We start from the raw sequence: 20,892 nt of genomic DNA on the forward strand, positions 1-20,892 counted from the left end.
ATGTTAAAAGGAAACAAAACACAAAAACACAAAGAAAACAGAAAAAAAATCAGTGAGTCAGAAACGTATATTCCACTCAGTGTAAGAAAAAAAAAACAGGTTGAACTAAGCAATTATTAATACATGTTATTAATGAGAAAAGATACCTAAGCAACCGTATCCCTTTAGTCTTGCTTTAAATGATTTTATAAATATATTATGGTTTCTTAAATGAAGTTTGTTTTTTTTTTTAATTGAATCTTGTTATGATAGAACAAACACAGTCAGCTGGAAAACTATGAAATTCCTTGATTCAGTAAACCAAGGTCTTTGGGCCAAGATCCCCTGAATGGCAATTGCTCTAACATAAGAAAACCAAAATACTCAGGAGGAAACAACAGCCCCTCCTGGGATTCTGATGTTGCAGCTGCGAGTCTGCCATGTACAGTTCAAAATAAGAGTTCCAGTCTCATCCACTGTCTCAGACCTTAGCTTACCTTGTTGGTCTCAGTCTTTCCTCTGACCTTCGTGTACATACATTCCTAGATTTACCTGGGACATTTGGGTTAAATTTTGGCCATACTTTTGATGCAAATGATTAACCTGTTATTCTTTACGTTTTAACCCACCAAATTATATTGCCAACATGGTTTATTCAGGCAAGGAATCTTGGTGAGAAGGCACAGAATATCAAGTGTTTTAGAAACTGGATCGCTGTTCTAGACACATCTTAATGATTGAGAATGTCTCAATAACCACATGTTAAAACACTAGCTAACCATTCACCGCATTTTATCTATATGCCCAAATTGAGGAACAAGCATCTTTAAGTAGTCGTCTTCTAGACAAACAATGGGACAGGCCCATGCTCAAAGGAAATGTGGAGTGTCACACTTCTACAATGACAAATACTTGGACTAAGTGCATCAATACCAGGATAGGGTCTTTTACATATAGCAAGAAAAAGAATAGGATCCATAGTCATAATCAGGAAGACCACCAACACTGTTGTTACTCAAATGTGGGCATTTTCAGGGACTTTCTGGCTTCCCTGGCAGCTCAGACAGTGAAGAATCTGCCTGAAATGCAAGAGACCTGGGTTCAATCCCTGAGTCAGGAATATCCCCTGGAGAAAGGAATGGCTACCCACTCCAGTGTTCTTGCCTGGAGAATTCCATGGACAGAGGAGTCTGGAGGGCTATAGTCAATGGAGTTGCAAAGAGTCAGACACAAGTGAGCAACTAACACTTTCACTTTTCACTTCTTGGCGGTCTAGTGGTAAAAGAATCCACCTTCCAATAGAGGTTCCATTCCTGGTTGGGGATCTAAGATCCCACATACTGCAGGGCAACTAAGCCCAAGCATCACAAGTAGAGAAGCCTACAGTGAAGACCCAGCACAGCCAAAAAAAAAAAAAATGTGCACATTTTCATCTCTTCTGTAGTTACTAGTTTACTAGCCCATCCTTCCTGCTAGACTGGAAACTTCTCTGGAGCAGTGATTTGTTCATGATTACATTCTTAGTGATTGCATTGCCTAGCAGAGTAAATGCTCCAACAGTGTTGAATGAATGGTGTTTTGTGCATTTACTTGTGGATTCCACTGGGAGAGCTGTCAAATCCAGAGGAGGAATCTAAAATTTCCCTTCATAACATCTTCAGGAATTTTTCATTTTTTTCTATCAGCAAGTATGGGCCAGGCCAGCAGAGGGCAGTATGACAGATTACAGAACATTTCTTGGAGGACTTTTATAAAGGACACAAGGCTAGCAAGAGTTTGCTGGTATATGAGACTCCAGCTTATTGTCATTTGTCTATTGCAGAATCCATAGTGTTCAATCTTTTTCCTTAAAAATCATGGTACCAGTGTGCTTTTGTATATTCAGTAGGATGTTCAAGAGAGGGGACCCCCTGTTTCTGGCTGAACGTCAAGTCAAGGGGAAGACATCACTTTCCCAAAGTGAGTTGGGCCCTTTAGGGGAGGCACATACAAATGAAGATTACAAATTACCATATTGGAATATGTGTCTTTAACTGAAAGCACTCCCCAGGTTCCAAAGAGAGATTCCATGGTCATAAAAACAGGACCAAAAATAGAAGAAGTTACTTCAAACACTCCTGAAAGATTTAGTGTGTTTCTGACAAGGGGAAAGATAGAGGGCATTTATTTTCCCTGCCATGAACCCCAGAAGGTATTAACATTAATTTTGGCAACGGGGAAGAAAATGCAAATCATTGCTGGAGTTCATTCTCAAAACACTATATGACCATTCATTTTCTAGAACATGTGAAAGCATTTTGGTCATCCTTTTTGGGACAAAGTACCAAAGGTCATTCTGAAAGCAAATATATACCTGACAGTATTATTAATTTCTAGTAACTTCTACTGGTTACACTTTAAAATTTTTTTACCACCTCATTTTAATAATTATGGAAATGTTTAAAAATCTGACATGTTGAAGGCAATGTACCTTTCAGAGCATTCCTTAGTACCATCAATACAATAAACATTTATTTCTTACCTACAGTGTGTTACGCATTCTGCTAGTCTCATTTGTTCCTGTCTTCAAGGTACTCTGTCTTGTTTCTTAACACCTAGAATGAGGGTATAAAAAATAGTAGTTTAGCTGATGGAGTCCATTACTGTCCCAGGAACTAGACAGGGATGACAAAAGTAATAAAATTAATAAAAATTAATTTCTGCAGTGTTGATTTCTTAGTACTGGGAAGGGCATAAAAGGACCTTAGAACTTATTAAGCCTTAGAGAAATTCTGCAAATGGGGGCAAAGAATTAGCAGATAATGAAGTCTATATTTGCCTCATTGCAACTTGGAGATTATACTGTGATGGTTAATTTTGTATCTCAGTTTGACTAGGCCACAGGGTACCCAGCTATTTTATCAAACATCATTCTGGGTGTGTCTGTAAGGTTGTTTTTGGATGAGATTGAATCAGTAGACTGGGCAAAGCAGATTGCCCTCTCTAATGTGGGTGGGCCTTATCTAAGGCTTGACTAGAAGAAAAGGGTGGACCATCCCATGAAAGAGAGGGAACTCCTGCCTTTGAGCAGGGACATTGGGGTTTTGTTGTTGTTGTTTTTGTTTCTTGCCTTCAGACTCAAATAGAAATATTGGCTCTTTCTTAGTCTTAAGTCTGTCAGCCTTTGGATTAGCATCATACCATTGCTTCTCTGGGGTCTCCAGATCTATCCACCTCTCTTGCTTCTCTCTCTGTGTGTGTATGTGTGTGTATATATATATACACATACACCTATATATATTTGACCTTTGGGCAATGCAGACTTGAACTGTGTGGGTCTACTTAATATGCAAATTTTTCCAATACCTACGTACTATAGCATTACACCATCCACAGTTGGCTGAATTCATATGGCACTGCAGAGCCACAGGGTCAACAATAACTTATACATGGATTTTCAGCTGTGCAGAGGGTAGCACTTCTAAGCCTAACAACATGAGTAGCTTGAGTGTCAGCTGTAAACATCCATTTTACTGGTTCTATTTCTTTGGTGAACATTGACTAATACATATACTAAGGCCCAAACTGGAGTAATTAGGTTCTTCACTGCCTATCTAAGACAAATTCAGAATTCTTATTTCGTATTGAAGTTGAGAAAGGCAATGACTTGGGGCAAATCGGATGGCGTTTTCTTCCCATAATCACCATAATGAATCTACTTTAATAATTAAGAATGCCATGTACCAAAAATCCAAATCAATCTCCAGAATTCATCAATAAAAGATTAAGGAGATTTTCCTCTATTGAAAACGAAAAGCATTTAAAATGAAGTCAGTCTGGCTTTGTGAGGTTTATTCCATTTTGGTTTTTGAACCCACACAGATTTTAATAGATTGATGTTCTTATCTGTTTGTTTCATGTACAGAGGATTGATAGTTCGAGCAATGAAATGGAAAAGTTGGCAGTTCACAAAATCAGCTAATGTTCCCCAGATTGTCTATGTCCCCCAAAGACAATAGGGGTCACACAGAGTCGGACACGACTGAGCAACTAAGCACAGCGCAGCACACACCCAAAGGCAGGCTCCCAGATCAACTTGTCTGAAACAATTTTGTCTTAACCACTAAACGAAAGACTGTATGTGTGTGTGTGTGTAAGTGAGCGAGAGAGACAGAGAGTTGGAAGGTTGTTTTTCATCCAATCAGCAGTGTCTAAATAATAACTGAATATACAAAGAATATTTCCACATACTCAGCTTCTTACTGGAAAGACTATAATGTTCTCTTAGTTTTTAATAATATTTTATGCTCTAAAAGAGAAAAATATTTTTCTTTTTACAAAATTCATCCTGGTTTCTGAGAAGTTCTAGCTTTCTTTATTGAAAGGCCAAGATACCCCAGTGATAATTTTGAATACATCGTATTACCTGCCAACAATTTCTAATCTTGAGGAATAATCTATGTGGATTATATAGAGGTGTAAGTATTGATGAGTGGTATTAGACAGACTTGGAGTTTAATCCTGAGTTTACTGTCTAACTGCGTACGCTTGAGTAAGTTGCTTAACCTAACCTTCCGTTTCCTCTTGTAGAAAGTGGGTGTATAATAGTACCTACCTCAAGGCAATGGCACCCCACTCCAGTACTCTTGCCTGGAAAATCCCATGGACAGAGGAGCCTGGTAGGCTGCAGTCCATGGGGTCTCTACGAGTCAGACACGACTGAGCAACCTCACTTTCACTTTTCACTTTCATGCATTGGAGAAGGAAATGGCAACCCACTCCAGTGTTCTTGCCTGGAGAATCCCAGGGACGGGGGAGCCTGGTGGGCTGCCATCTCTCTGCCGCACAGAGTCGGACACAACTGAAGCAACTTAGCAGCAGCAGCAGCAGTAGCAGCACAGTTATTATGAGAAAGAATTGAGACCATGTATCTATGTGTTTAGTATACAAATGGACATGTACTAAATATTCAGTAAGTGTTAATGATGATAATGATGTCTGCAAGATAAAACTTACACATAGTAACAGTTAGACCACATTATAAAACATAATAAGTGTGTCACTGGATATGGCATTCCCCAACCTCTCCTTAACTTAAGAAGTCACATATCATATTTTCAGTTCTTTGCTGTTGTTATTGTTGTTCAGTCACTAATTCGTGTCTGACTCTTGGTGACCCCGTGGACTGCAGCATGCCAGGCTTCCCTGTCCTTCACTATCTCCTGGAGTTATTTACCATATCATCAATTCTACTGTCTCTTATTTAGTATTTTTAATTGACAAATGAATTTAGCTTTGGCATAAGCAATAACATGTATGAGTCACAGATTTACCACATATCACATCCTAGGAACAAAGAAATAATAAGTGGATGTAAAGAAAAGCAGATAAACATATACAGAGGAAACCTTGTGGAGGAAGTGGAATTGAGCAGGGGCTTAAGGATAAATAAAATCAAAGACTCAGGCAAGAAACAGTTGTAAGTGAATGAACTAATCAGATTGTCACCAGGTCAACTAGATCTTAATGCATCAACAGGGCAAAGGAATAGCTCAGACCCAAACGCTTGTCAATGTTTTTGACTTGATTTGTGGTTCTACAGCTGATCAGAAACAGATTCCCATAGGCAGAAAACTTACATTTTACTCTGTTCTTTTTATGTAAAATTAAAAAAAACCCAACACCTACTAATTTGTATAAATACTCTCCATTTCTGTCACTTTTTTGTTGCCATGCCTAGTGGTGTATAGGATCTTGGTTCCCCTACAGGGATGGAACCCACGGCCTGAACTAGAAGCACAGAGTCTTAACCTTTGGACCGCTAGCGAAGTCCCTGCCACTCTCCTGAAATGTGTCCTATGCAAGTTACTTTCTCTAAGTCTTTGTTTCCTCATCCATAAAATGGGGATAATAGTTGCTTCCCAAGTAATCATGAGGGTTAAATGAGATACTATGTAAGATGTTTTCCATTGCCCTATTGAGTTCTCAATAAATGATGACTATTACTGTAATTGTGATGCCTCGTAGCTCAGTCAGTAAAGAATCTGCCTGCAGTGCGGGAGACCCAGGTTTGATTCCTGGGTCGGGAAGGTCACCTGGAGAAGGAAATGGCAACCTGCTTCAGTATTCTTGCCTGGAGGATCCCATGGACAGAGGAGCCTGACAGGCTACAGTCTATGGGGTTGCAAGAGTCAGACACGACGGAGTGGATGTGTAGTGTAGTCTAGGATATTATTGTAATACTGTAATGATTTATCACACTAATACCTATAAGTTTTAACCATCATCACAAAGAAAAATACAATAGAGGATCCATATCTGGCAAAGGAAATATTCCTACCAACTGTATGTAAGTACTCAAGGATGAAGGTAAAAAGCTGAGTTGTCTCTGAAAGACAAGGGTTAATTGTAACACTTCCGATGCATTAGTGAAATATGAGATCATGTTCGCCCTCTTCTCTAGAGGATCTTGGGTACTTCAAAGTGGAAATCCTGCTTACAAAATAATATACTATGCAACTGAATGTGCTCATATTTGTTTTGCATCCTGAGCATTCACTTAGATTTATAACAGAGAAAGGTGCCGGCGGTTCTCAAGAAATTCTAAGTAAAGTTGATAAACATGCAAGAAATGCAGGTGACTCCCGTGAACTCAGGGGGGTATTTTCTAGTGGACACAATTACCATTCCTATTTCAGTCTGTTAGCAGAAGTGAAAAAGCAGCCTTTTTGCTGTCCTTGATTTTCATAAACTATCATAACCCTGAAAAGTCACTTAAAGGAAATAGTCAGAAGCAAGAGAATAAGATCTTGAAACCTGAGAAAATCTACATCTACAAATATGCTTTACTTGGACAAGAGTTTTCTACTAATATGTTTAAAAAAAAACAACACAAAAAATACCTCCTGTATTTCCCAAGCTTCCCTCTCTGAAGAACTCAAAATATTTTGGAGTGGGGGGAAAGTTTTTAAGATTCCTGTAAGACAAATATGAGGACAAGACTCCTATTTTGCAAAGAAGAGCAATCTTTACGTCCCTCCTGAGTTGAACAGTTTGAGAAATAGTTGCCTATAGCAACTATTCAAATCTCAGTGACTGAAAATACTCACCAGCACAAGCAAGGGATGGTCACTTCTTTAAACAAGGTCAGGGCAACTTTTGTGGCCTTTCTTTCAGTTCAAGGAAGTGTCCAGTCTAGGGATTGGCCTCACCTTGTTTGTGAAAGACCTATTCTCACAGAAATCTCACTTTCCTTTCCTTTTTCTTCTTTTTAAACAAACCCATTCAGCATCTTCCTATGATCATTCAGTTTTCTCACAGATGAAGGGAGAGAAAACAAAGTCAACTCATATTGCTATTTTAGGGCATTTAAAACATCACACAAACAGGTGCCCCCACAGCACCGTCAGCTAAGCCTCTTCTGACCTCTCTGAAGTAACGGGGGCTTAGTGGTCTTGCGAGAAGTGTTGACGTGATGGATGAATGATACTGAAATAGAGTGCTCTTGGTTGTGCTTGAAAATGCTTTTAAAACGTGACCTTCTCACGGACATTCTGGAAATTCTTTTCCTAGTCTTGGCTTTGATGCCACTCCCTGAAATAGCAATGTTTACAGAGAGTCCCAGGAAGAGAAAAGGCCTGTGAGTGGGGCAGTGGCATTATGCTACGTAAGTCAACATCCCAGGAAAATAATCAGAACAGAAAACTCACCCTGAGTCATCTGTGCTGATGAAGGGGGAGGCATGTATTCTCAGCCAAAGGCAGTTTTGTGGGTAGGAGTCAAATCCGTGACTACTTGTGGGGGTGACAGAGGCTCAAGGCTGAGTCTACCTGCCACAAACAAATTCAGAATGTACTGGCTTTGAAGAGTGAGTACAGAGGACAGCACTGACCATTCTTCCTTCTGATTCTTCTACACAGATGCTCAAAATTTCGAACTCCCACGCCAGAGAGGTGGTCAGAAACCAATGGGCGCAGTGTGGATCAGTCAGGATGATTTTATGGAATTGTGTCAAAGGAGGTTCGAAAAGAGGAAACCAAGTGCATGGCCACTGGGGACCATGCATCTTTCCCTGGAAAGATACAAACCTGATTACAGAAAGACGGGAAAGCCCAAGCCCCATATCCTTTCTTGTCTTATTATGCCCCTAAAAAAAAGTTATTGTTTGAAAATCCCATATTTCCTTTTTCTAAAATTCATTTGTAGGCTCTAAGATCTAGTTTGTGATCTTGAGTTGGCCATTAGAGGGGGCAGTGGAAGTCACACTGAACATCCACCATCTGCCAAGTTCTGTGAATTATCTTTTTTTCCTCTCTGTCTCATCTATCCTTCTATCTACCTACCTACCTACCTACTTATTTACCAGCCTCCAAGTTTAGCTTGCTAACTCATGCCATCTCTCTGTATCTGTCTTATACTAAGTTCATGTATAAGAAATCACTAGGGAACTTAAGAATTGACCATATTTTGAACAGTCAGTAAACATTGAGCTGGGATGAAAAGACATATCTGTTTGATCTGACATTTCTTGTCATTTTCACCTGACCAGAAGTGCATGTCTGATTTTGGTGACTTTTTTGGGTATCTTTCTGGTAAGGCGTTCCATAAATTTGCCTGTAGGGTGAAGCCAATTTGGGGTGGTAATTCTCAGTGAGGACTGATGAAGTTTGCACAAAGGAAAGGACAGAGTCTTTCCTTAGAGTCTGAGGAAAGATTTTCCTGTGCAATATTCTGACCCCTGCTCCTCGACCATCACCCTCACTGAGACCCCTTGACAAATCAAATCAACTTTGTCTCTGTTTCCACAAATGTCACTTTAGTCAACATGGAGATGGGGGCATCTTTCCTACCTTATCATAGAAATGATATTGTTATTTTATTTCGAAAAGAGTATTTTTATATTGGGCAAGTAAAGGATTCTCCATTACTCTAATACTGTTGGACTGTGCCGGTAAAGCAATTAATGGTCTTGTCCATCAATCTATGGAAGGATTTATTCTGAGGAGAAAAGTTCTAATAGATAGATGATAGACAGATAGGTAATAGATAGATAATAGGTAGATAGATAATAGATAAGTGGATAGATGGCTGGATAGGAAGGCAGGTAGATAGATAGGCAGGCAGGCAGGTAGGTAGGTTGGTAGATGACATGTAAATAGATGATTGATAGATATATGAATATATCAGATAGAATGTTGGATGGGTAGATAGATGAATATATCAGATAAATAATTCTGGATGTAGACAGATGTAAATATTTATAATGCTAATTCTGAGAACTTGATTTTTTATTTTGTAGTGGGGAGTACCTGATTGACAATGTGATAGTTTCAGGTAGACAGCAAAGGGACTTGCCATACATATATGTGTATCCATTCTCCCCCAAGCTCCCTCCCACCCGGGCTGCCATATAACATTGAGCAGAGTTCCCTGTGCTGTACAGTAGGTCCTTGTTGGTTATCCATTTGAAACATAGTAGTGTGTACATGTCCATCCCAGACTACCTAGCTATCCTTTGCCCACATTCTTCCCCTCAGGACCTATAAGGTCATTCTGTAAGTCTGTAAGTCCTGAGAACTTGATTTAACTTTCAAATGCTAATGCAAATTTAAATTAAAACTTGGCTGATATAATTAGCAGATTTAGGGGGTCCTTCCTATGACTTTATCAAACTTGTAAAGATCTCCAATCACTATTATCACACCGTGTTATAGTTATCTGTTAACCTGTGTTACCTGTTAGTACCCAGATCCTCCCTTTTCTGGGATTACTCTTTCTTTTAACATTCAAGTAAAATTGTTGTTGTTTAGTCACTAAATCATGGCTGAGTCTTTTGCAACCCCCTGGACTGTTGTTCCTCAGGATCCTCTGTCCAGCCAATTTCCCAGGCCAGCATACTGGAGTGGGTTGCCATTTCCTTCTCCAGGGGATCCTCCAGACCCAGGGATGGGACCCGCATCTCCTGCATTGGTAGGCGGATTCTTTACCACTGAGCCACCAGGAAAGCCCTCAAGTAAAATACCTAAGACGATTTCTTTGTGAAAGCTTGAGCACATATTCCCAAGAATTCTGTGGGGAATCCAAGTGAAGGGTGATTGTCTTCATGGTATCTCTTCTTATGATGTCTAATTCCTGATCTATTCTCACTACTTACCTTTCTTAGCTCACAGTCTACAGTTTCTCAAAGTGGGGAAATGGCCCCCATCTTCCCATGTTGCTACTCCTCCTCTTCCTTCTCCTTTGTGAATGGGTAATTTTTAAAACTTAAACTGTGATGGTCATACAACCATAAAATGAACGTCTGCCAAAGATTTTACTTAACTTATTAATTGTTGGGGGAACCCATAGGCTGTTATCACTGCTTTAACTAAGCATTTTTGAAAGTACATGCATATATGCAAAATTTTTTTTTTTACAGATCAAAGCAAAAATGGTCAGTACCACATGGCAATAATCAACTATATCTTCCCACAATTTGCACATTTGTGAATAAGAATCATTTGCATTGCTGCTGCCATCTACCTGGCAGGGCTGTCAAATTGCTCTAAGACAATGGAAGCTGGTGATGACAGAGATGATGCTCTGGAAACAGTATCTTTTTTCCCACCACAAAACCTTTAATTTTGTAGTTATCCTTTCATTTTGAAGGATATCTCTTCCTTCTTCATTCTCCAAAGGAAGTTGTTATCTCTACTATATTGTATTGAAGTCTAGGATTATTAAAAATTGAGACAATGGTGGGTTCATTGCTAAAGAACCCACACGTGCCAATGCAGGAGACAGGGAAAAAATTGAGACAGTAATGATAGTAATGGATAACAACACATCTTGGAAAAGCAAGCGCTAACCCGGAATTGAATATTGCATGTCACCTGACTTTGAATCCCAAGTCATCTGTAGCAAAGAGACTTTCTCAATGGCCATCTTCTCCCTCAGAGAAAGACTCTCCTCACCAACCTCAACTCTTCTCTCCTTCCAGACATTATGGCTCCTTTTTCTACTGGGAAGCTCATCCCTCTTCCTCCTCCATCCAGACTGGCTCTGAAACTTACTCATAGCATCAAAAGGTCTGTTAGGTGCTTTCCCATATAAAGACCATTTTTCTACAAAAGCAGTATTCCGTCCCTCCAAGGCAGTTTGTCCAGAAGTTTCAGCTTTGACAATAAGAGGATTTTCCCTCTGCTCACTCCAACATTTAAGCTCTTTGAGAATATTTTTGAAATTTCCAACACTTAGCACACGGTAAGTCATTGGTAAGATCCTGTTATCTCATAACTTGAAAGAAAGTGAAGTCGCTCAGTTGTGTCCGACTCTTTGTGACCCCATGGACTGTAGCCCACCAGGCTCCTCCGTCCATGGGATTCTCCAGGAAATAATACTGGAGTGGGTTGCCATTTCCTTCTCCAGGGGATCTTCCTGACCCAGGGATTGAACTCAGGTCTCCCACATTGCAGGCAGATGCTTTAACCTCTGAGCCACCTATTTCATAACTTAGGTAAACAAAAATCAAAGAAGTTCAATTTGAACTCAGAAACCATCCTTCCTTATAACCTAGGCCCTTGGCTTCGCACATCAAGATCTGATCTGGTTCACAGCTCTTTCTAAGTCTGAGGATGCACTGTTCACACCGAGGAGAACTTACTCTCAGTGGATGTGGAAACAACCTCTTCTCCAACTCAAGTACCCTTTCAAGAGTCCGCCTTCCTCACCTAGCCTGCAGATGGGTAAGGTTTAGACAGGAAACCTGGCTGGTCATTTGAAATAAAGACAATCAGAAGAGTAAGAAATAACTCAAATGCACTGTGTCTTATTTTTTCAATCAAACTGCTATTGGATGTCTTTCCAGAACATGACATGAGAAACACTCGACCTTGTTATTGCAGAAGCTAGGCTTTCTATTTTTGTAAAGAAAAAAAAAATCCCACTTAGGAAATGATGAATTTGCTTATAAGATAACTGCAGCAAATACAGAGACATCCTTGATAAGATGGCCAAATGAAGGTCTGATAAGAAGAGGCACTGAGAATCAGGATACAGAGGTGCACACCTTCTTTTTCTTCTTTTTTTTAGTGTTGTGTGTGTGTGTGTAGCAAACTAAAATATCTAGGGGTGAGAGATGCAGACAGAAAATTAAGTGCGTAAAGGGGGACTGGGGAAATGTATTTTTACAGATAGTATAAGTCCTTGGATGAAGGCATTGTAACTTTTTCTTGGCTGCATGGTACATCATGTGAGATCTTAGTTCCCTGACCAGGGATGGAACTGGTGCCGCCCCCCCCCCCCCCCCCCCCCGCCCAGTGCAAGTGCCAAGGGCCAACCATTGGACTGCCAGGGAAGTCCTAAGGCATTGTAATTTGAAAGCCAAATGCCTCCTTAAAATGGCTCCTACTTGGCAATTGTCGACATGGTCTATGACATGAGACAAAATATGCCAGGGATTCTGCAGGGTTTCACGACCTTCTTGAAGGAAGAAAAGATAAGAGGTCTGAAAGTCTAGGAATCCTACTTACATTCGATCCTCACAATTATCTCAGGGAGCATTCTTATCTTAAATTTGCAGATAATAGAAAGTTAACTAAAAAAAGTTAATGGGTTTGCCCAAAATCACTCTACAAAGGTCCCAGGTTCCTATGACTCTAAACCATACATTTACATTTTATTTTCTATAATATGCTGCTTCTGGTAGATTGATCCAAAAAGACAGAATCTGAAAAGTGCTCAGAAATTCAGAAAACATTTCGTTACAGGGTCTAAAGACCTTATGTTATAGGGTCTGTAGACCATAACAATGTAGGGCGGTGTCATCATTCATGATTCTTAAATTCAGTCAATGAAAAGGGTCTTCTATTTAGTTTCCTTTCACACATTTCAATGGCCTGACCTAAATCCCTACTCCCATTGTCATCCTAGCCCAGGCCCTGCTCACCAGATGCCTGAATTGCTAAAGTAACTTCTCCCTGGACTCTGAGACTCAACCCAGGTCAACCCTTCCTGTCCCACCAACACACACCACCAGACAGATTGCTGGGCTGCTCTCCCATGGCACCAGCTTCATCCTCACTCCAGTGCCTTCTCATCCTTCCATGCCCAGGCTTCAGCTCCACACGAAGCCTTCCTAGACTGGCCCATCCCTCCCAGACACTCTTCGTCTCTGAATTTCTTCAAGTACCTTGGGTTCTTTTCCCTAGTTAGATGATGATCGTCTCACGAGTTGGCATGTGGTGTGGTCTGTTCTGTATGGTATCCAGCCCTGTGCTGAGCTCAGAGAAAGTCATCAGTACATGCTGATGGAGTCATCGAAGGAAGTTTGAATGTTATCTAAGGACACAATGTTTTTGAGGAACTTGCCTCGTGGTCCAGTGGTTAAGAATCCACCTTGTGATGAAGGGGACTCAGGTTCAATCCCTCATTGAGAAACTAAGATCCCACCTGCCATGGAGCAACTAAGCCTGCGTGACACAATTTCTGAAGTCCATGCACTCCAGAGTCCCTGTGCCACAACTATAGAGATTCCAGGCACCACACCACAACAAAAGATCCTGTATGACACAACAAAGATTCCATGTGCTGTAACTAAGACCAGATGCAGCCAAGTAAATAAGTAAATATTTTGAAAAATGTTTTTGAAAAGTGAAAAATGCATTATGCATCAATGGGAAGAAACAGAAATGGACAATTAAAATATGTCTCTAAAGTTGGTTGAATGAAGCAATATATGAAAATGATTTGGGGACCACTGATTGTCATCTTATGGATATCAGGACAAAACATGTTCATCAATTTCTCTTTATAACACTTCTCAAAACTCAAAACATATAGTCAGAGGCTCTTCAGCGTTACTTTGCACCCTCCCAGTCCCCTGCCCACATTCTCTCTGCCATTAGTTGGCCCTGGCCACGCATGACTTTTCAGGTCCATGTCCTCCTTGCAAGTATGGAGCTCAGGTCTAAGTATGAGGTGAGTCTCAAGAACCACTAAGTCAGTAAGCCTGGCTGGTGGTAGGGGTGAGACAGTCACAAGGTGGTAAACAATGGTTATACATGAACTGAGCTGACCTTAACTTGTTCCCCATTGGCTCCATGAGGAGACTCACCCAAAATGGCAGATGGGCTATTTAGGGAACACCTAGCCTGAGCATCAGCTGAATGGAGGCCCACGCCAGGCTGCCTGTCTTCTTGGAACAACTCCAACAGTTGGTGTTGCCAGTTCAAATAGTCACGGTAAGAAAAGAGTAGATGAGAAAGTATGGTGAAAACAGGACAGGGGACAGGGCAAGTTCATCTTGCTGGAATTCTGGGCAAACCCAGAGCCGGGCCTTGAACTCAGAGAGATGGTGACCTGACCTGTAATGTGTGTTCTTCTGCATATTTGCCAGGGGGCAGTCCATGAAATTATAGTCACCTAGTTCCTCTTGTCTTTACTTAGAAGCTCTCAGTATTGCCCCAACTTGTAGAAGATGCCATGGGACCCTCCCAGACCATCCAACTTCCTGTTTCTGGCCTTAACGGGCTTTGACTCAAACTATTTTTTGCTCTCCATCCTCTGTCTCTCCTCAACCCACAACCAGTTGTAACTGCTCAAAGAATAACCAGACAATTTCTCCATGACATACTGAACTTTCCAAATATACAGTCTTTCCAATACTGTCTGAAAATAGCCTAAGGATTTACTCTTACAGATCCCAAAAGATTGTGCCTTCTAAAATGTGAATCCCCTCTGTGAATCCCTAGGGCAACCCTCCATGGGCTTGATGAAAACTGACATTTGAAAAAATATATCAATAAAATTTTTTTTGTTCGTTCATTCATTCAACAAACACATACTGAGCACTTACAGCCTGCCAGGTACTGTGCTAGACTCTGGGAAAACTGTTTACTAAGACAAAGTCATTTCCCTCAAACAGCTTCCATAATACCTATTGGAGGACAAAGCTTTCAACTGTCTTCCTGTATTTCTGATTCCTCATTAATACACAAAGAATTGCTCTGATTCCCTCACATATTACTCTAATATTGCTCATAAAAATTGAAAACCAAACACTGAGTTATAGTAGGTAATGATTGTATTTTATACACTTTTAAAGGAAGGTTTAAGGACAAGTTAGGGAAAATCTCTTAAAGTATCAAGTTAAATTCAAATGAATACATTTTTCTTTGCTCTTCTCCCAACTTCATACGTTTCCCAACCAGTCATCCAGTCTGAAATCTGCGTACATGCCAAGTTACGATCCTATCATTTAGGGGAAAATTCCATTATGAAAGTTTATATACAACTGCTCCTTTCTACATAAAACCTTTGTTTTGGTGACTCCATAATTTCTAAAGCTATATTATATTTTTCTAAGCCCATTCCCAAAATACAGGCTGGGTACAGCTGTTGATTAAAGGCAAGAGACATGGAGACCAGCATCTTCCCAAACATTTGGGGATCAGGCCACTAAACAAAGCACCCCCAGTTTTTTTTGTAATGATGGCTCTTTATCTCCTGGTTCTTGCAATCTGCTCAAAAAGGGAGCTTTGAACTCTTGCCTTGGGCACGCTTCCCAGGAGTTCCAAATATCTTCCTCGGCCATTGGCCAACGAACGACAGCTCAAGGATGAGGTTGGGCTGCGTTTGTTTGAAGTGCTCTGTGAATCCTGGCTCTGTGTTCTGGGTTGTCCACTGTGAGTTGAGCTCTCTTTCTAGCCAATTGGAGGTCTTTTTTCTGAGAACAGTTTTGGCCCACGAATCAGAGCTCAGGTTCCAAGGCTGGCACTCTACCTTCCTTTATAGTTACTAAAAGTTCCAGAGAAAGTAACAGCTGGGTTTCCACATTAAATTAAGTGCCAGTGATAAGTTGTCCTGCTCCCTTGGTGAAACATTTCCTTTAAAAACAGAATGTATTCTTCAGGCCATGATCAGCAAATTCTACCCTCTGAAACTAATAAACAAAGCTTATCCCACCAAAATAAGGTGGGACTAGGGCCCCCACTCGTGGTACTGGCTTGATGAAAACTGACACTGGGGAAAAAAAATCAATGACAATTGTTCTAAAATGGATAAACAACAAGGTCCTACTGTATAACACAGGGAACTATATTCAATATACTATGATAAACCATAATAGAAAATATGAAAAAGAATGTGTGTATATATGCATACAAGTCAATCACTTTCCTCTATAGGAGAAATTAAACACAACATAAGTCAACTATATATCAATACAATTTTTAAAATATACAGTGTGAAACTGAATAATACTGTTTGAAACATATTGCTATTAAAATCTTAACCTATCAACAACTTGCCTTTCATGGCACTTTTTTTTTTTTTTTAATAATTCCTCACATGTTAGGATTTGACCAACTCATAAAAATAAGGTATGGCCGCAGCACTATTTACAATAGCCAGGGCATGGAAGCACCCTAAATACCCATAGACAGATAAATGGATAAAGAAGATGTGGTACAATCACACAATGGAATGTTACTCAGCCATAAAAGGAACAAAATGTGCCATTGGAGAGATGTGGATAGACCTAGAGAGGGTCCTACAGAGTGAAGTCAGAAGAGAAAAACAAATGTCATATATTAACATGTATATGTGGAATCTAGAAAATGGTGCAGATGAATCTATTTGCAAAGTACAGACAGAGACAGAGAATGGACATGCAGACACCAAGGGGGATGTGTGGGGATGGGATGGATTGGCAGATTGGGAATGACATGTATACACTGCTCTGCATGGGACAGATGACTAGCGAGGGCCTACTGTATAACAAAGGGAACTGTACTCACTGCTCTGTGGTGACCTAAAAGGGAGGGCAGTCCAGAAGAGAGGGGATATGTGTATCATCCGGCTGATTTGCTTTGCTATGCAGCAAAAACTAGCACAGTGTTGTGAAGCAACTAGGCCTTAGTGAATACATTTTCTTAAAAAAAGGCAAGCATCTACTTCCTGCTGCTATTTTGTCCCAGGGGAGGCCAGACTACCCAAGAGATTCTCCTGAGTCAAAAATAGCTTCCCTGGACCCTCTACTGACTCCATGTTTGTTTAGATCAATAAGCTCATCTTTTAAGCTGCAAACAACATGTGGGGAGAATAAACACAGCAGACTTTTTACATATAATGTCTACAGAGCTAACACACCCAGCGAATTCGGTTACCCTGAGGAAAAGGAGGTGATGATGGGAGGGACTCTTGACGTAAATGTCTGGGAGGGGGCTGACCCCTGAGCCTCTGACTGGTGCAGTGGAGGCAGTACATTCTTTCTCACAAGCAGCTTCTAGAAGGAGAGAGACAAGGGAGGTGGAGCCCTTTCAGGGCAAAGCCTGTCTTCCTTGATATCTTCCTATCCCTGGTGGCCACCATCTTCTCTCTTAACACCCCAGGAAGATGGCCTCCCAATAGCTTTCTATAAGCAGAGAAATTATTCTTTAAGTTCCAGTGACTGATCTAGAGCTTCGTAAATTTCATTAAGAAGGTTACTTTGGAGGAAAGCAGAGTGAAGGAGTATGCCACATGGTTGCCTGGGGGATGAGCTTTCTAGGCAAGTCAGGTTTTATTAAAGCAACTCAATGTTCATCTCCAACTAAGCCCTGCTTTTGTCGGTCATTGTGGAAATAGGGTAAACTTAGATTCAGAAGCTGATCTGCCCAACTGTTTATCATTCCTGGAGGGAACAAGCCTGGCGTCTTCAGACAGATGGACAGTGCAGAGATTGGGTTGGAGAAGGAAGGTCTGACCTTGAAGAGCCCTGGATATGACAATCAGGGTATGGGTGTTTATTCTGAATGAGACAGGAAGCGTTGGAGGGTTTTGAGCAGAGGCATGAGCGTCCTGCTCTGACATGGACTTCAAGAGGTTCTGGCTGATGTATTGATGATAGTCTTTCCATAAGAACTTGGGAGGAATTGCTTTAATTCTATTAAATCCTGAATCAGCTCATTGTATCCATGCAAGATGTTATTCTTTAGCACTCCAAGAATGTGTATCTCAAAAGCACCCAAACTAAGTACAAATCATGTTATATGGTTTATTTGAATATCTATGCTTCTATCAAATGACTAAATAAGGTATTGGGGACATGAAACCTGGCTTCTCACTAGATAAACCTGGATAATAATCTAGATTCAGTTTCCTTATTCATCAATAGAAGCATATGAACTAGTATATGCATTCTTTCATTTTATCACATTTATAAATAAATATTTCTATTAAGAGCAGGAACTATGGTGGGGAACTATACCATTTCTCTTCGAGAAGATCATATTCTATGAGTGAGAGGCCAGAACCAGTCTAAAGAAGGAAGGTATATGCTTTGTTTGGTTTTGATGAGTAGAATTGAGGATTTTTTAAAGTCTGATAAAAAGAAACTATAAAATAGGAAGACATGGGAGATTTGGGTAAGAAAGAAGAAAATATGTAGACTGTGCTGTCTGAAAAGGAGGGGATCTTCTCCCCAAGGTCAGGGAGAAAGGGGCATTCCTCTGTGCTAAAGGTTTAATAAAATTACATGAAGATCATAGGTTTTCATGTCGGAAGGTAAGTTTTGTGTGCTAGGTTGCTTCAGTCGTGTCTGCTACCCCATGGACTGCAGCCCGCCAGACTCCTCTGTCCATGGGATTCTCCAGACAAGAATACTGGAGTGGGTTGCCATACCTTCCTCCAGGGGATCTTTCCAACCCAGGGATCCAAGTCACACCTCTTATGTCTCCTGTATTGCCAGGCGTGTTCTTACCCACTAACACCACCTGGGAAGCTTGGGAAGGTAAGATAACGGTCATTAAAACAAGCTTTGATTTTCCCTCAGAAGAAGGTAAGGCCACATGCTGAGAGAGACGGAAATGCTGTGGGGTAGAAAAACCTAGAAAAACAGCAAAGTCTTGAAATAACCACTGTGGAGAAAGGGACAATGAGTACTCAGAAGTTAATGCCTGGTTTTGCCAATCTGTACTTTTTGTGATTGTTTCCAAAGGGCAGGAGTGAGTGGAGAATGCAAACAATCCAGTGGGTTTGAAGCTGAGCATGATGGCAAGACCGTAAGGGCTGGAGGAAACTGGAAAAGAGTATTTGACATGAAGAAGCATGTGTTCTTGTGTGAAGAGGGAGGTGAGAGAGGACCAGAGGAGGTGAAGGCAGTTGGGGTGGGGAGATGAAGGGAGCAGGAGTCTCAGGGAGATGGTGGCAGCTGTGGCAGGAACACCTGAGGGACTGGGGCCAGGTGCAGCCAGAGAACACAAGGTGTGGATTTCAGGTTTTATAAAGGAGGCAGATGGAGTGACACATTATCTGGTATTGTGATGGGGTGGAGCATGAGAGAAGGAGAAGGTTGTGGGAATTCAGGTGGTTCAAGAACTGAGAGCTTAGAGGTAGGATGTAAGGATGACGATGTGCAGACTGAAGGCAGCTGGGACTTCCACAGGGTTGGGTGGAGAGGTCCCTGTAGCTCTAACAACATATTATATGGATTTAGTATAAAAGGAGGGCTTCCGTGGTAGTTCAGCTGGTAGAGAATCCACCTGCACTTTAGGAGCCTGGCTTCAATCCCTGGGTTGGGAAGATCCTCTGGAGGAAGGCATGGCAACTCCAGGATTCTTTTTTTTTTTTTTTAATTGAAGGATAATTGCTTTACAGAGTTTTGTTGTTTTTCTGTCAAACCTCAACATGAATCAGCCATAGCTATACATATGTCCCCTCCTTTTTGAAACTCCCTCCCATCTCCCTCCCCATCCCACCCCTCTAGGTTGATACAGAGCCCCTGTTTGAGTTTCCTGAGCCATACAGCAAATTCCCATTGGCTATCTATGTTACATATGGTAATGTAAGTTTCCTTGTTACTCTTTCCATACATCTCACCCTCTCCTCCCCTCTCCCCATGTCCGTAAGTCTATTCTCTATGTCTGTTTCTCCACTGCTGTCCTGCAAATAAATTCTTCAGTAACATTTTTCTAGATTCTGTATATATGCATTAGTATACGATATTTATGCAGAAGGAAACGGCAACCCACTCCAGTATTCTTGCCTGGGGAGTCCTGTGGATGGAGGAGCCTGTTGGGCTGCCGTCTATGGGGTTGCACAGAGTCAGACATGACTGAAGCAACTTAGCATGCATGCGTGCATTGAAGAAGGAAATGGCAACACACTCCAGTGTTCTTGCCTGGAGAATCCCAGGGATGGAGGAGCCTGGTGGGCTGCTGTCTGTGGGGTTGCACAGAGTCGGACATGACTGAAGTGACTTAGCAGCAGCAGCAGCATTTCTCTTTCTGACTTACTTATTTATTTATTTCTTACTTACTTACTTCTTTATTTATTACTTACTTATTTATTTCTCTTTCTGACTTACTTCACTCTAAATAGGCTTTAGATTCATCCACCTCACTAGAACTGACTCAAATGTGTTCCTTTTTATGGCTGAGTAATATTCCATTGTGTATATGTACCACAGCTGCTTTATCTGTTCATCTGTTGATGGATATCTAGGTTGCTTCTATGTTCTAGCTATTGTAAACAATGCTGCAATGAAGGATGGGATACATGTGCCTTTTTCAGTTTTGGTTTCCTCAGGGTATATGCCTAGGAGTGGGATTGCTGGGTCATATGGTGCTTTTATTTCTAGTTTTTTGAGGAATCTCCACACTGTCTTCCGTAGTGGCTGTATCAATTTACATTCCCACTAAAAGTGCAAGAGTGTTCCTTTTCTCCACACCCTCTCCAGCATTTATTGTTTGTAGACTTTTTGATGATGGCCATTCTAACCATAATCAGAATGTGTGAGGTATGAGGTGTGAGGTGATATCTCATTGTAGTTTTAATTTGCATTTCTCTAATAATGAGCAATATTGAGCATCTTTTCATGTGTTTGTTAGCCATCTGTATGTTTTCTTTGGAGAAGTGTCTGTTTAGGCCTTTTCCCCACTTTTTGATTAGGTTGTTTTTCTGGCATTGAGTTGTATG

The sequence above is a fragment of the Bos indicus x Bos taurus genome, chromosome 13 (genome assembly GCF_003369695.1).
Source record: "Bos indicus x Bos taurus breed Angus x Brahman F1 hybrid chromosome 13, Bos_hybrid_MaternalHap_v2.0, whole genome shotgun sequence".
NCBI lineage: Eukaryota > Metazoa > Chordata > Mammalia > Artiodactyla > Bovidae > Bos > Bos indicus x Bos taurus.